At 40.9% G+C, this 17,948-nt stretch overlaps 1 pseudogene; it reads left to right on the top strand.

The window, feature by feature from the left end:
* The first annotated feature begins 754 nt into the window (after positions 1 to 754).
* LOC139464717 (uncharacterized) lies at positions 755 to 8,334 on the top strand (annotated as a pseudogene).
* Positions 8,335 to 17,948: the final 9,614 nt, after the last annotated feature.

The raw sequence follows: 17,948 nt of genomic DNA on the forward strand, positions 1-17,948 counted from the left end.
GTAGATGTTGTACGGGGGTCACGCTGTTGTAGATGTTCTTCAAAATCAATAATTTTAGTAATCCTGGTCTGTTTTGTTGTCTAGATTCATTTAGAAGTCAAAGGAAAACCATCCGAGCCAGGGCTCCTATTATATTGCTATAATTTCTGGGACGGTGGTGTAACCAAGTGGCTAAGGCGTTGGTTCGTTCCGCCGAAACCCTGGGTTCAATTCCCAATATGGGTAAATTATAATATTGCTGGAATATTGCTGAAAATGGCGTAAAACCATTCTCTCTCTCTCTCTCTCTCTCTCTCTCTCTCTCTCTCTCCTATTAGTGTATCCTTATCTAAGATAAAAGTATCTACCTCATTAAGAGTATCCATTTCTATAATCAATTGGTTTTGCAGCATATATAGAAGAATAAGTATTAACCTTTTGTTTTTCTGGAATTGTTTTTACATGTAATTCCAGTTCTCCAGTAACAATATTATTTATGAACTCATCGGTAAAGTTTCTGTTTTCTAGCTGTTGCGTCCCTTCAACGATTGTGGGTTCGAATCCCATATTCCCCCTTATTGTGATTCATGGTTTGTGAAGAGGCAAGAAGTGTAAAGCCTGCATGACGTTGGGGCGTCCTTCAACAATAAGCTCGCATGACTTGACATAACTAATTACTGCTTAGAGGGGAGTTGAACACAGCTCACACGAACCTTCTCGTCGTGAATGACTCACAAACTACTTGTCCACAATAACTCACTTAATAGTGTTCAAAATGGCCGCCAAGGTCGTCAGAGGTCAAATATGGTTAGGGTCGAGTCTTGAATCCAATTGTGTTGGGACATATTATCTGAATGCCAAATTTCATATATATGCTGGAATATTGCTAAAAGCGGCGTAAAACCATACTCACTCACTCACTTTCTTAATATATACCTTTTCCTATTGGCTGCAAGAGCTTGCTTTTATTAAAATTACACGATTCTACAAATAACAGTTCAGACAAATTACGCTTATGATTGAAAGGTCACCACTGACACGGGAATCTTATTGCACTTGGTACACGTCACCCTGGGCCAACCAAGGGATTATTTTTCTGAACAACCAGTATGTCCCGTGCACTATTCCATATTTTTTTGTAAACCTTGCGGACAATTTATTTGTTTTCTAGGATTGTCGATAACAGATTATTATTTCCCGGGCTCTGAGAGACGTCGATAATACGATCAGCTAATGATGCCCCATGCTCAAATGCTTACATCCCTTCGTGATATAATAGTTAAAATACTGTTGACAGTCGTGGTACCACGGCAACACTCACTCACTCAGTCATTCACTTACTTTTCATGTATCCTCACCTGAACCAAATGTTCAAGATATCCAGTCGTCCTTGCGTCGTAGACTTTTCCATTTTCGACATTTCCTGACAAATCACAAGACCCATAATGCTGACATTATGAGTGGGAGATCCCAGTTATGATGTCTCTGAAATTCCGATCCAAATGTAACCATTGTCGTCATGGCAGTCATATTTACCCATTTTGCACATATCGTTATTCTAAAATGCATGCAGCAAGGGTGACATCAGATAAGTAGTATACATCTATAATATATGTTGATTTGACATTTTTCCCCTTTAACCTTCACACGCACCAAAATAATCTCACCAAAAATGTTTCTATAAATAACTCACACATGCCTAACAAGCCAAAGCAGTATCATTTTGCAGTATCATTGCTCGTATTAACCTTTTCCCTGCACTTAACATCTATCATCCTGCATGACCGCCTCCGTGGTCTAGTGGTAGAGCGTCCGCCCGGCGAGCGTAAGGTCCGGAGTTCGATCCCCGGCCGCGTCATACCAAAAAGACGTTAAAAGATGGTACTTGTTGTTACCCTATCTGGCGCTCGGCATTAAGGGGCTAAAACAAGGACTGGTCGGCTCGGAGTCAGTATACTGTGTCTGAGTGGGGTATTCATGCTAAACTGCGGCATGGTATCTCAGTGAGCTAGCACTATAAATCGGCATCAGTCCGGACTAGTACAAGCAGCCACACACACACACGTGCATGCACGTCGCTATATAAGTGCAATAATCTTGGACGCGACGTTAAACCCCATTTCACCTCACCTCAGCTATCATCCTGCACTATAATTTACAATACGTACATGTATGTGATATGCAGAAGAACATCATATGCCTATTTTACTGGATTTATGTAAACATATCTAAAACTTCTAAAAAATGAACTTATGTGTATATGTGTGCCTCGAAAATGTGCTCGCAAAATTCCAATCCAGTTCAAACATCTCCAGTGAAAAGGGTAAGCTATGCCGATTTCTCGGCTTTTTGTGCACTTAACATGAATTTTGCCAAACAGTAAGTATGTGATGTGCATTTTAACAGATACTGCACTTTTCGGTGTCTAACCCCATACTTCATCTCGCTATGGCATAGCTGTTTTGACGTATCAAATCTTATGTTATCTATTTTGCATATTCTTGTTTGGTAAGACCAGTGAGACTAATGCACGCATTGAATGCAAATTTAAGTGGGGTATAGAATCTATGTTTTTCAGTTATCTCTAAGGAGAAAAGTCAGCTGGAGTACAAATGCAGCAAATATTCCGAAAGCAAAAAATGTCTTTAAATGAGTGGGTGAGTTGGGTTTAACGCCGCTTTTAACAGCATTCCAGTTATATCACGGCGTGTCAGTGGGAGGAAAGCCCGAAGTGAAGCAGGTCTCAGACGTTTACCACTTCGGTGAAACCCACGAGCACGGGTATGGTGCTGACAAACCTAGAAACATAATTGGGGCGAACGTGGATTCGAACCCACAATCATAGGTTTCTGGCGTGCCCAACTCTTCACAAATGTCTTTAAATGATCAGACTGCAGCTCTAACTTTGCACAAACATTCACTTCATGCAGGCGTTGATGACAATGGTGATGCTGTCGTTGCCATGCTGCAAACTGCCAAACATCTAGCAAGGTTCGTGAGAGACTTCATCGTGATCTTCGTCGCCTTTGATTTTGAAGAATGGGAGGAAAGTAGGTTAAGTTTACACATATCATTCCGATTATTGAGAGACAATACGTTTGAAAATGCTAAGCATACTCATGGAACTTCAAAACCTTCAGCAAAGTGTTGTCTTGATAATAATTTCTTTGGTTTTTCTATTCCTATTTCAACATCTATGTGAAATATAAAAAATCAGCAAATTCTTTTCCGATTGACAAATCGTTTGATTTGTTTGTTTGTTCGTATATTGTTACCTTGTCAATGTGATCTGAAGTACTGAAAAACATCTATGCTGAACAGATGACGTTCTTTACGTCAAAGTAGCTATGGAGTTTTCATTTTAAAATGTTCAAAATGCCGATCGCGTTTCAATGGAAAATACAACTTAATACTACTTATGGTAGCAGCTTGCAAACTGCTTATGACAGAACAAATTAGAGACTTTATGATAGAATACATATGATTAAAAGTTGAATTGGCTGTTGGTAACCTTTGTGATAGTCCAATGTCACAAGATGGCCAAAATGCAATCATGATGGAAACAGGAATAAGTACAAAGTAGACACATTTTTATGGATAAAAACTTGTTTAATACTGCATAGGCGGCGTTTCGGTATAGATCGTTATACCGTTGTCAAGCAAGACACAAAGTATAAGGATCTATATCAAAACGCCTTGTTTGACAACGGTATAAGGATCTATATGGAAACGTCGCCTTTATATATCAAAGAAGTTGTTATCCATAATATTTTGTCTACTTTGTCATCCGTCAACTTCTAAGTAATGCCTATCAAACAATTCAGAAATAAGTGCAGTTGCTGTGTGTAGTACAACTATTTAAAGGAAATGTAATGTTTAGAAATGATTGGTGGTTGCAATCCTCTTATGATCTGAAGTTCCTGAATACTTGTGTGTAGCACATACATTAAGAAACATTTTATGTGAAAACAATCATAATGTTTGAGAATGTGTGGAGGCTGACATTTATCAAACCATCAATTGTTTGAATTTTCTCAGTGACATTGATCAAAACAGTCGGAATAATTTTGATTGGTATTCATAATCATATCTTAACAACCGTTTCAAAGCAACCCTACTATCATCTTACCCCTTCCTCGCCAATGTTATTTAATGCTCAAATCACTGGACCATTCTGGTCGCACCACATGGGCTACTCACATTTAGAATATTTTGGTTAAATTAGGTTTTGGATATGTATGGTTAACACAAGATGTTGGCAATGTGAAGATATTTATTCATCTTTTTAAGCAAAGATTATTTGATAACCTTCAACAATCATGGTGTAGTTCTATCAATAGTATATCTGATACCTTTTAAATCCCTGTTAAATGTAGAAAAATATCTTACACTCCCCATACCAGTACATCTGAGAATATGTATGACTCGTTTCAGATGTAGCAAGTTTAAACTTGCAATTGACTTGGGGAGATACACAAATGTCCCATACACTGAACGATTATGTAAATATTGTATATAAAATGGTATATCTTTTATTGAAGATGAATTTCATGTTTTACTTGTATGTGAGCGTTATTCAGCCCTAAGAAATATGTATCTTAAACAGTATATCAAGTTTCAAACTGTAAAATCTTTTACTGAAATTATTTCATCAGAAAATTTTGATGCGTAGTTCATGCAATCAACCATTGTCTGTATTATGGGCCTATGGCCTTCTTATTGAATAAACTGTCTGTCTGTCTGTCTGTCTGTCTGTCTTACCCCTTCCCCAAGCATGGTGTAGTGTAGTGTAGTGTAGTCTAGTGTAGTCTAGTGTAGTGTAGTGAAGTGGGGCTGGTAGTATTCTCAAATTATAACGCTTCTTGTATTAAACACCGTCAGCTATATACAAGCGGGCCCCGCTTTAGTCAGTTCTTGTGACAAGCATGGTGCTCTAAGGGCAAGTACAATCGCGATTCTTTAACGATAACATGCAAATATCGTCTCATATAACCTTAACTGTACAAGCCAACATAAAGTATAAAAAGTAATAATTTGAAACATTACTCAAATACAATGTTTATCCTGTGGTGAGCTCTAACGTGCCATAAAGCCAAATCCGCATCTGTCTCCAGATGGTCCCGGGTAGTGTGAGCGGCTATAACTCTAACGGCAAAAAGGGAGATTTCATCGCAGCGATTGGTCGGCCCTACGACTCTGACGTCCTTGAAGCCTTCGTCACTTCTTACACCGCCTTGGGTCTGCCTGAGTTCGAGATTGAGAAGGTAAACATCACCGTTCTCAGTGGCCCGACAGTTACACAGCAGCAATTCATGATCTTCCATGAACTAATGAGGAGTGATCATTATTCTTTCTGATTAAATGGTTTGAGGGCAATCTTCCTAACGGACACAGGTAACGTTTTGGGTTGAGGAGTAATTATTTGCAAAGGAGTGTTTGTAAAATAATTAGATAGATTAAAATTGAAAGAATGTGTTGATATTAGATGTTGATTGTATTGCATATATATGTACAAATGATAATGAATTAACTGCGTCCGAGCCATTTGAAACAGAGACCCGTGGTTGGCTGTATTTGGAAACATTGCTTTCCAGTGAATGTCTCTATTCGTTCATTTATATATTTTTATTGTTCGGGTATTAAACTAGGTATAGATAATTCATCATGAAACATAAAAGAAGTTAGTTTAAACATTAGTTTAATTTAATGTGTTTATGTTATGAATATTGAAGGTCTTGTCGCTTTCATTTATTATCCTGTCGAAACTGAATCCTAACCAGATGCTGTTTTGTGAGTGCGTTATCCCTTGTAATGAATGAAGTGTGTGAGCTGGTACTGTGATTTCTGGGACAGAGCTTATTATTCTGACACATATCATGAACATATCTTTGTCAGCTGAGTGAGTGAGTGAGTGGGTGGGTGGGGTGGAGTGGGGTGGGGTGGGGTGGGGTGGGGTGGGGTGGGGTGGGGTGGGGTGGGGTGGGGTGGGGTATGGTGGGGTGGGTGTTTGATGTTGGGTGTTGGGTTGGGTTGGGGTTTTTGGGTTGGGTTGGGGTTTTTGGATTGGGTTGGTTTGGGTTGGGTTGGGTTGGGTTGGGTTGGGTTTGGGTTTGGGGTTGGGTTGGGGGTTGGGGGTTTTGGGTTGGGTTGGGTTGGGGTGGGTGGGTTTGGGGTTGGGTTTGGGGTTGGGGTTGGGGGTTGGGTTGGTTTGGGGTTGGGTTTGGGGTTGGGGGTTGGGTTGGGTTGATTTGGGGTTTGGGGTTTGGGTTGGGTTGGGTTGGGTTGGGTTTGGGGTTTTGGGTTGTGTTGGTGGTTGGGGGTTGGGGGTTTTGGGTTGGGTTGGTTCGGGGTTTGGGGTTTTGGGTTTGGGGTTTGGGGTTGGGTTGGGTTGGTTTGGGGTTGGGTGTTGGGTGTTGGGTCGGGTTGGGGGTTTTGGGTTTGGGTTTGGGGGTTGGGTTGGGTTGGTTTGGGGTTGTGTTGGGTTGGTTTGGGTTTAACGCCGATATGAACAGTATTTCTGTCATATCACTGCGTGTCAGCTTAAGGTGGGAGAAAAGCCTGAAGTGAAGCAGGTCTCAGACGTTTACCACTTTGGTGCTGACAAGCCTAGAAATATAATCGGGGTGAACCGTGGTTTCTGCTGCCGGCAGGGTAGGACATGCTTACCCTTTTCGCGAACACTTGGTGCCATTACTTATTTTCATTTGTCCATTCATATAATTTTCACCTCTATTTTTCCTTTCACGCCCATCGGGATCTGTTTCAGCGGATAACTAAGACTTATTTGTCTCCAGCGTTGATGTTTTTTATATACTGGAAAGAATGTCTACTCGGGCGGAGAACGGAACGTCCGGGGTTCGATCCCCTGGCCCTGACATACCAAAATACGTTAAAAATGGTGCTTGTTTTACCCTGTCTGGCACTCGGCATTAAGGGGATACAATAAGGACTGTTGGCTCGGAGTCAGATTTTTCAGTGGGCTAGCACTATTAATACGCACTATAAGTCAGACTAGAGCAAGCAGCCAAACATACACGTGTATGTACGTCGCTATATAAGTGAAATAATCTTGAACGCGACGTTAAGCCCAATTTCTACATTTCTACTTCCGAGGGTATATGCAAGCCTGCTACCATCACTCCTGTGACACTTTTAGCCGATTTTCAGACCAGATGCTTCAGTTTCTCGGGAAGACTACCCAAGCTCTGATTGGCTCTGTCAACATATTGGCGCCATCTACCGGTAAGAGGGCTCTGCCAAGGGGACTTTACTATAAAGTAAAGGATACCCCCTCAGCAGTACATTTTGTTAAAATTATTACATTCTGGATCATTCAAGACTAAGCTTACAATATATACCATTCCATAACAAATTAACAAAACTAAAATTTAAGAAAATATTTAAGAAATTAACAAACCAAACAATTATGATTGAAAGGTATAAGATTTACAATTTATTTCGAAGATATTTTTGTTTGGCAACAAATCTACAACGAAACGTCGCTAAAAACAATAAACCAGAGTGGGAGTGTGAGTGGGTTTGGTTTTACGCCGCATTTAGCAATATTCCAGCACGGCAAGGGGCACCAGAAATGGGCCTAAAAATTGTACACATGTGGGGGGAATCGAACCCGGTTCTTCGGCGTCGCGAGCTAAAGCTTTAACCACTAGGCTACGTCACCGCCCCCAACAAACCAGAAGTTTTTATCAATAGAGATGTATGTCTTCTCATTACAAGGAGTACATTTTCTAAAATATTTTCTAAAATGGGTTCGTAAAATCAAACCATAACTTGTTAGATTGGTACCCTGTAAACTATAGCTGTCGTAAGAGGCGACCAAGATGGTTGGGGTTGTCAGGCTGTGTGACTGGAAGGTGCTCATCATATCGACCATTGGCTTGTCTGGTCCAGATTCGTTTATTTACAGACCGCTGTGACACAGCAGGTTTATTTCTGACTGGGACGTCAGGCCACAAAATTGCGACTAAATTGGTCGCCATGGCGATCTAGTTTTGTATTTTGCGACTGGTATTTTCATGTCAGTCGCCAACTGGCTCCTTGTCTTTAATTAAGTTTGGCGACTAAATATCTCTTGTCATAAGAAATTAAAAAAGATTGTTTTTAAAATAAGTGCAGTAACTTCAGTGAAAAAAATCGATATCAGAACATAATAACATGGACTTGATCACCGCTAGGCCATGTGTACTGTTTTCGCTCAGATAGCGTTCACTCAACGATTCATTTCAGGTTTATGTCTACAGATTTTTGAAGAGGACATATCGCAGGAGATTGGTTAGATCTTAGATTGTTGTTGACAAATCTACTTGCGTTTCAGGAGGTGTCCTGGTTGGATGACAAATGACCTTCTGGTTTGCCCTTACAGCGTACTGAAACATGGTTCAGTCCCTGAAGCGTCTTCATCTGACTTAATCCCCGGTTTATAATTCTAAATAAGTTTATTCCACGTTGGTGTATACTAAAAAATGACAAACATGAAAATCTAAGATTACAATTATTAATGTAATCTATTGTAATTAATTGCAAACCTGTTGTATATGGACCTTTGGATCAGAATGGTCTCTCTGTCTCTCTGTCTCTCTCTCTCTCTCACTCTAGATCTCTCTCTCTCTCTCTCTCTCTCTGGAATCTTGTATAGGTGGTCTGTCTTCCGACTTATCTGTATCTAAAACGGATCATGCGTACGTTATTTACTGAACAAAGGAAACGTAAATATAGTTTGATGAACCTGAGTTCATGACGTTAACCAGTACACTTCGAAGATCCGTGAATTTCCTGGGTGCGTGACGCGCTTGGTTGAGGAGGAGACTGTATCCCATAGTCTTCAATCATATTTATATTTGGAATAACTGCTGGCCATAGAAGACTCTGGTGGAAGTATTCTGTTAGTCCCTGTTGTTTGGACTTGGTCGATGCATCAGTGAGCACTAACGCCATTGCCTGGGCCAATATTGTTGAAGATAATCCGTCCACTTCGCTAGTTCAGGCACCTCGTATCCCTGGCTTCTCAGAATCTGCATCTGGAAAACAAGCATCTGACTCCCACACGCCTCGGCTGCTCCAACTGTACCTCGGTTGTCTCGTTTGGAAATGCAGTATCTGGTCTGATCTGAGAAAGGGGTCGTTCTCCTTTGTTGCTGTCGCCAAAGCATTGCAGCATTACTCAGTGCTTTCTGCTATGACGATTGCTAGCTTCAAGGAAAGCAACGCGGGCTAGTCGTCAGGAAGTCTTCCCTAAACTGCATCAACATCTGTGATGGTTGCAGTCCGGTTGCCGAGCTATCTAATTTGAAGATGGGATCCTATCTTGCAGCTGTTGCCGAATCAGTTGTTTGGGTGGTCACCGTAGGACATCCACTACAAGACAAATCATTTGTGATCTTTGTGCTCTTGAAACGTTCCCGCGGGCGATAAATTGCCGTTGTGTAGCTCCTCCAGATATGACCAGTCAGATATCTGCTGGCGTAATCTCCTTGGTCTGTCTGTAGTCATGACATGACTGTTCATATCGGAGAGCGTTTTACACCCTTAGACCGTACGTGCATCTCATGCGTGTCCCTTTTCTTAGGACGCACGAGGGAATTCATTACAAGTGTATTCTTCAGACCTGTACCAAACACCCAAAGGCAAAACAGTTCAACCCAGATCCTCTTTTTCATTAGGTTTAGACCCTTTGTTATCGTGACTATGACATGTCCATTTATAGTGTACAGTTAAAATATTTACGGTTCTGTATGTTAGATTCTAGATAGTTTACCAACCCAGATCCAGACGGAAGGCGCGCACCCTCACCCTTTTTAAAGCATTCATACTAAAACATGCACAAAACATAAAACTAAATCATGTGGCAACGCATGTTTTTATTTAAAAAGAAATAACAAGACAAATTGTTTCTTGAAAGATTTTCATGCATCTTTGATTTCTGTTAGATTTCTCACCCACCCGTGAACAAAGATTTAAGGACACACCATTACGGGTCACGTCAGAACGAACTTTCACGAATTGACCGACCACTGAAATGACTAACAAGAAGTCGACATCAGCCAGTTAGAAAGCAGCTTTCTCGAGCTTTACGGTACTCGTTTCAACCTGGCGACTTCCATTTGAGAAATATGTTGACACAGTTCTCGATTAAAATTTTGAAAACTGAACAAACGAACATTCCAGAATGTCTAATATATGTTTGCAATTGTATGGCAGTGCTTCCCACGTACCCACGTGCAACGCCTCCTCCGTTCAAAGTTGCATGATTGCATGATTTGAAAACACATTCCGACTGCCTCTTTCATGATCTGGTTAGCGACGCTTTGATTGGTCGGATGAAAGGTCCTTCTGACGTGGCCCATAATGAGATATCCTCAGATCTTTGTTTAGCAATAGCTAGAATAAAGATCTGATTTTAATGAGATTGACACTAATGATGTCCTGACACGTTCGCGATGTCTTGATTCGGCTGCATTAGCTCTCTGTGGGTGTCTGTGGGTGTCAGACAATAAAAGGGAGGACATTATTTGAAAGAATACAGAGCACTTACGACATGTAATTAATATCTGTATTTTGTCAGTACCTTATATCTACTGAACCTACCGAGAGTTAGCTAAGCCAGATGTGGTATTAACGTTATTGGCTGTCCTAGCGTTTAACAGCTATCAGGCTATGAATAATAGCAGTGCAAGAAAACGCAATGGTCACATTCATACTAAATCGAAGACCTAATTATACAGGGAAGCATCGCCTAGCCACCAGGACAGGCAGCTCGTGTTGTTCGATACCCAGTTACCCACATGTTACCAACCCGTGAAGAACCCGGTTAGAATAGGTCTTCAGAAACGGACGCTTGCCGTAAAAGGCGACTATACTTATCGTAAGAGGTGACAAATAGGATCGGGTGGTCAGGCTCGCGGACTTGGTTTGAGCATGCCGTTCAGTCTGTTCAGTCTGACAGTGTTCAGTCTGTTCAGTCTGTCAGTCAGAGATTTGTTCTCAGGAGAACCTTACGGCCTGCAGTTTATCATAAGCTGCAAGCATGGTAAAAGAGTCCAGTTTCAAAGTACAGCGCTCGTTGACTTTTTCAACACAGCAGGTCGATGTACCGGCCACACCGTAGCCACGTCTGAATAATATAAAGTTTCATGAACGTGCCTGTCATATCATTCATTTATTAAATCTTTAAGTTTTCACAAAGTCAGAACATACGTTTTTCATTTCAATTTATTATATTTTATCAATAGATTTAAAATAATGAATATTTCCCTTTATGTCATTGACAGAAATAATCTGGGACACATGCTTCGACAACGGGCCCTTATCGAATATATCAAAGAGCCAAATAAAGACGTTTCAAGCAAAACGTAAATAAAATTAATTAAATAAAGTAATAAATCAAATCAACTAACATATTTCTCAAAATTGTCAAACTGACATCTAAGTTACTATTTTCATCTTTTCATGCGATCGTGTAATGTAATCAAATGACATCTCGACACGTTGCCTCGATTTTTAGGCTCGGACACTATGTTAAATGTCAAAACATGTGCATGAGGAATCTTTGTCACAGGTCGTACCCTAGCACGATATGTCCTCAAATTGCCACGTTTTAAACATTGGTCATGTCACTAAGCTGAAGGCCACACGTTCGGGAAATATGTGGTGATAGATCGTATATAAAATTCTTTTTGTCAGCATTTTCCGATTACTTAAACATAAACATTAAAAAGAAATAAGTTAGTTGATTGCTGTATTATGAAATCTTAAAATTACCTAAAATCGCAATAATTTTCACAATTATCTTCTACGTAGGACTTAGTATATCCTACCTAGGACTTACTATCTCCCGCGTAGGAGATACTAAGTCCTACGTAGTAGATAGTAATTCTAGGCAATACTAAGTCCTACGTAGGAGATACTAAGTCCTACGTAGTAGATAGTAATTCTAGGCAATACTAAGTCCTACGTAGGAGATACTAAGTCCTACGTAGTAGATAGTAATTCTAGGCAATACTAAGTTCTACGTAGGAGATAGTAAGTCCTACGTAGGAGATAATAAGTCGAACGTAGAAGATACTAAGTCCTACGTAGGAGATACGTAGACAAAACAAATTCACCTTGGCCCTACTACGCTTCCGTAGTAAACCCATTAGAGGCACTGGGTAGCCTTGTATTGAAGCAGTGGAGCCGCACGTGCACCTCCACATGGGTACAATGCATAGAGAACTGGTGGCCTAGCCGTGATGTTATTGCAGCGTATATGCACACACACAAATTACGTTCCCTCAAGTTTTCCTTCAGATTTTCCGTCTCAACAGATGTGAAGTATATACATCAGCCCGACACTGGGGAAGAGGCATCCTCTCCTACCTGCGTCAGTATCCCTCGTGTACGCGGCGATATTCTATTCTTAAGTTAATTCTACTTGAGTCCAGTTCAAGACGGATCACCTGCGTTCTCCGATAACACTGACACACGCACTCTCGTAATACCGTGGATTAAAAGTGGACTTTCCCCGCTTCAGTGGCAGATTACCACTCCACCTATTGCCTTATAACACAGAACACAACACAGACGCGCTGGTGCCACAGGGACGGTCGGACAAACGACGGGATTTGGATACCAGATGCTGGGGGACTGGATCTTTTGTGAGAAAGTCAAGGGTTTTTTTTGTATGGACGCCTTTGGCCATTTTCAGTGTGTGAATAGCATCATTTCATTACATTTACAATCATGGTCAACAATAATACAGAAATTTCTACCAGTTTATAGCCAGCATCGTGTTTGGGAAACATGCGAAAGCACATAAACCTTTAAACAAATTAGGATTAAGTTTTTTAAACATGTACAAATTCATGTATTTACAGGTTTTAAGTTAAACAGGGTGTGTGTTCATTGTTTAATGCCACACTCGGCAATAATCCAACTACATGACGGTGGCCTGTAATTAAAGAGAAACTAGACAAACCAGTGATTGATATTATGAGCAGCGATTCACGCCGTCGGGGTTCTTTGACACACCATCAACAAAGTCCTCCAGCCTGACAAGCCGTTCCATTAAGTCGCCTTTACGACCAGTATAGGTTGATAGAGACCAATTCCCCACCGGTTCCCAAGTTAGTCGTACCTCACGATTAGCGGTAAACAGCTGGGGACACGACCTCCCCGGGGCCCCATTGAGTTGGTGAAGAGTATAAGAGGCTTGTAACGTCTGCTGAAATTATACACAGTAAACCCCCGTTAGTTCGTAGATTCCTGTTACCGGGGGAGTATTTTAAAGAACGTGCACAGCATGGAATATTGGAGGTACACTGCCCGTGGTTGTGGACAATGTTGTCGGACAATGGGTGGCGTTCCGAAAGGAACGGACCCGTGAAGATTCCGGAGTAGAATAGGTCTTCAGCAACCCATGCTTGCCGTAAAAGGCGACTAACGGGATCGGGTGGTCAGGCTCGCTGACTTGGTTAATGCATGTCATCGATCCCAAATGCGTGGATTGATGCTCATGATACTAATCACTGGATTGTCTGGGCCAGACTCGATTATTTACAGACCGCCGTCATATAGCTGGACTATTGCTGAGTTCGGCGTTAAACAACAAACAAACAAACAAACCGAGCGGAACGCATTGATCCTCTCATGACAGAGGGTACTTTGCTTGCAGGGGATACAAAGGGCCTTCTGGGTAATGTGTCTGGATGAACGGGTGTCACTGTCTGGATGAAAGGGTATCACTGCATTCAGTCTTTCTCTCTCCCTCATCCTCGTTCACACAACACATTTCTATTCCTTCCTGCTTCGACACGATGACATGGTGCATCCAAGGAGCTGATACTGACTTGTTAATTCTACCATTAAACCGTATCCTCTGACGCAAGTTTTCTTTATTCATTTGTTGTTTAACGCCACACGCAGCAGTATTCCAGCTTTGTGACGGAGGTCTGTAAAATAATCAAGTCTTGACCAGACAGTCCAGTGATTGACATCAAGAGCCTCGATCCACGCAGTTGGGATACGATACATGCATCAACCAAATCAGCGAGCTTGACAACCTGATCCCGTTAGTCGCCTCAAACGACAAGCATATATAAAAGTCGCCTTTTACGGCAAGAATGGGTTGCTGAAGAACTATTCTTCACGGGTCTTACTGTTTAAGCTAGTCACATAAATAGCGGTATATTCGTGACAACATCTCACTGAGTGATGTTTCTGCAGAGATCTACCGGATGAAAGACTCCTTGGATTAAAGAAAACCTTCCTTTAATTGTATGATTTGATGGCAGCCATTTACATAGATAACGCAAGAAAGCTTTGAATATTGAAGACTACGTCAGATGATGTGAGGTCTTCACTGATATGCGAAATTCCCGGGTATACTCAATAAACGTATGTTTGTTGATATTGACAAATTGTCGGTAAATTTTCTTTGCAGTTGTTTTCTCTACTTGAACTCTCGTGTTTGTGACAGACATGGTGTTATTCTAGTATGCTATGACGTTCCACTGGATTGCTCTGACGTCAGGATATAATGAATGCTGTCATAAGATTCCGTAATGACTGAGCGAGCTAGGTTAGCAGAGGTCGTAAGAAAATTTAATCAAAGTTAGATATTGATGAAACTTTATAATTATGTGATCAATATGGTACCTTCTTCAACTTTGGGATTGAGAAAAACATACCTATTCAGAAAAGTATTCAAATGCAGTGAAAAGACCGAAATACTTCCGGTGATCATTTCCAATCAACATCAGCTAATCACACCACAGAACACACTCCTGTGTGATAGTGTATCAAGCTACCAGGTGTTCACGTAAAGATGAGCGTATCCTGCCCCACCAGGAGCACCCGTCACAAACACATGGAGAGGCAAGTCAATTATTCACCTGAAACAAACACGGGAATTGCATCGGACATCATTTTTGTCACTGATGCGTCCAATTTGGAAATGTCCTCCACATGTCTACCATAAAACTCTCTAAAAGCTTTACTGAGGACTTGAGTGTTGTTATCTTGATCAAACAACATCTGAGCAAAGGTCGTATGACGGTCTTTGAAATCTTGGTAGAAACAGCATGCTCGAATGTACCTCCAAAGTTGTGAAATGTAGACACCAAAGGCTGGATCTGCTGGAATATTGGTAGACTTGATAAGACTTGCTATTTCTTGATAAGAAATTAGTTTTTAGAATTACTTTAGTTATGAATACCCATCTGCCCATGTGGGTGACAATCTGGTCGAGCTCATCTAAACGTGAAGGAGTTCTGCTCTCTTTTAGAACTGTGGTAATGTTTCGACATAAGAAGTCTCCAACTCATTCTGCTTCTTGTTGATGAAGGTTAAATGGAGACTCTCCCCAAGTGTCTTTTGATATCAAATATATAAACATGTTTTTCCACTTTTATCAACGACTGTTGATCTATTTTATATCAAGAGACACGAGAGTGATATTATGCTTATCATCCAACATCATTCTTCCAACTTTTTCAGTTTGTAGACAATAATAAGCAGTGCCTTAAGTGTAAAAAGTAGTGCTCACCACTTCAGTAGCAGAACCATGTCAGAATAGTGATGTCATTTGATTGTGACGTCATTGTAACCAATGACATCACAATTATCTGCAAAGCATTGTGATGCAATTTCATTGCAGCAATATCTTCAATGTAGATATCGCTTGATCTCACCCAAGCGATATCTATTGTGGGACTGAGCGAGCTAGGTTAGTAGAGGTCGTAAGAAAATTTCATCAAAGTTAAATATTGATGAAACTTTATAATTATGTGATCAATATGGTACCTTCTTCAACTTTGGGATTGAGAAAAACATACCTATTCAGAAAAGTATTCAAATGCAGTGAAAAGACCGAAATACTTCCGGTGATCATTTTCAATCAACATCAAGTAATCACACCACAGAACACACTCCTGCGTGATAGTGTATCAAGCTACCAGGTGTTCACGTAAAGGTGAGCGTATCCTGCCCCACCAGGGGCACCTGTCACAAACACATGAAGAGGCAAGTCAATTATTCACCTGAAACAAACACGGGAATTGCATCGGACATCATTTTTGTCACTGATGCGTCCAATTTGGAAATGTCCTCCACATGTCTACCATAAAACTCTCTAAAAGCTTTACTGAGGACTTGAATGTTGTTATCTTGATCAAACAACATCTGAGCAAAGGTCGTATGACGGTCTTTGAAATCTTGGTAGAAACAGCATGCTCGAATGTACCTCCAAAGTTGTGAAATGTAGACACCAAAGGCTGGATCTGCTGGAATATTGGTAGACTTGATAAGACTTGCTATTTCTTGATAAGAAATTAGTTTTTAGAATTACTTTAGTTATGAATACTCATCTGCCCATGTGGGTGACAATCTGGTCGAGCTCATCTAAACGTGAAAGTGTTCTGCTCTCTTTTGGAACTGTGGTAATATTTCGACATGAGAAGTCTCCGACTCATTCTGCTTCTTGTTGATGAAGGTTAAATGGAGACTCTCCCCAAGTGTCTTTTGATATCAAATATATAAACATGTTTTTCCACTTTTATCAACGACTGTTGATCTATTTTATATCAAGAGACACGAGAGTGATATTATGCTTATCATCCAACATCATTCTTCCAACTTTTTCAGTTTGTAGACAATAATAAGCAGTGCCTTAAGTGTAAAAAGTACTGCTAACAACTTCAGTAGCAGAGCCATTAGTGATGTCATTTGATTGTGACGTCATGGTAACCAATGACATCACAATGATCTGCAAAGCATTGTGATGCAATTTCATTGCAGCGACATCTTCAATGTAGATATCGCTTGATCTCACCCAAGCGATATCTACTGTGGGATGCAGTTTTGGATGATAATGTTGAACAGCCCAACTACATTTATATTAGGCCACGAATTTGTCAGAATTTGAATTTCTCTGGAAATGCTCTACTCATTTCAACCATTTAACAATTTGTTCTGTGAACAAAACATTGCTAATATCCGTCATATGAATATATCTCTTGGTAACTTCCTTATCAATATGCAAACACTTTTGCCGTTGCTCTTACAATTACATGTATATCTCGTCCTTGGCATTGACGGTCCATAACCCCGAATGTCTGTCACTGGATAAAGTTTTGTTCAATACATTTTAGGGACGGTGGGCTAGCCTGTAGGTTCGCCCGTCACACCAAAGGCCCGGGTTCGATTTCCCACATGGTTACAGTGTGAAACCCGCTTCTGGTGTCGCCTGCCGTGAAATTGCCGGAATATTGATAAAAGCGTAAAACCATATTCACTCACTCACTCAGTGCACTCCAACACATTACAGGGACGTACGATAAATAAGCATGGACATATCTTCATTATGATGTGACAGGAAAATATATTCGACAAACAGTCCCTCGAACAAATAACCAGACGATGGGAACAAATAATGCAGTAAACCTGCCATTTGCGGTTTCCTGATACATGCAAATCGCCAGGAATCTAATCAAGAACCTGTCAAGCTTAACGGAAACCTTCCATCTTCCCGAGGGGGTGGTTGTTGAGCCGCACATTGACGCGTATATTGAAGTGTTCTGACATGATGGAACCCAGTGGATATAAACAAGAAACTCGATGGAACACTTGGTTTCCATCTTCCCGAGGCAAGAGAGTTAACTGACTATGAAAGTCCAGTGTCCACCCTTGCCGAACTAGGCTGGTATTATGGAGTTACATTTTTGCTGGACTAACGAGTCTATACATAGTCCAATCAAATTCGCGCACCGAAATCGAAATCCGGTTCGTAAACAGTCGTGCAGATTTCGGTCGATTGCAGGATTTGCAAAGCATGTGCACCCCCAACTCGTTGTCAGCAGATATTTTCCAAACTTCTCATGTTTTTAATGAAGGCGTTCACATGATTTGATGCATTTCGCGATGTAAGACCTGTTTTATCACAATATAGATCTTGATTATCGATCAGACTGGGCGCC

Source organism: Haliotis cracherodii, unplaced genomic scaffold (assembly GCF_022045235.1).
Source record: "Haliotis cracherodii isolate W230 unplaced genomic scaffold, xgHalCrac1.p SCAF_17, whole genome shotgun sequence".
NCBI classification, from domain to species: domain Eukaryota; kingdom Metazoa; phylum Mollusca; class Gastropoda; order Lepetellida; family Haliotidae; genus Haliotis; species Haliotis cracherodii.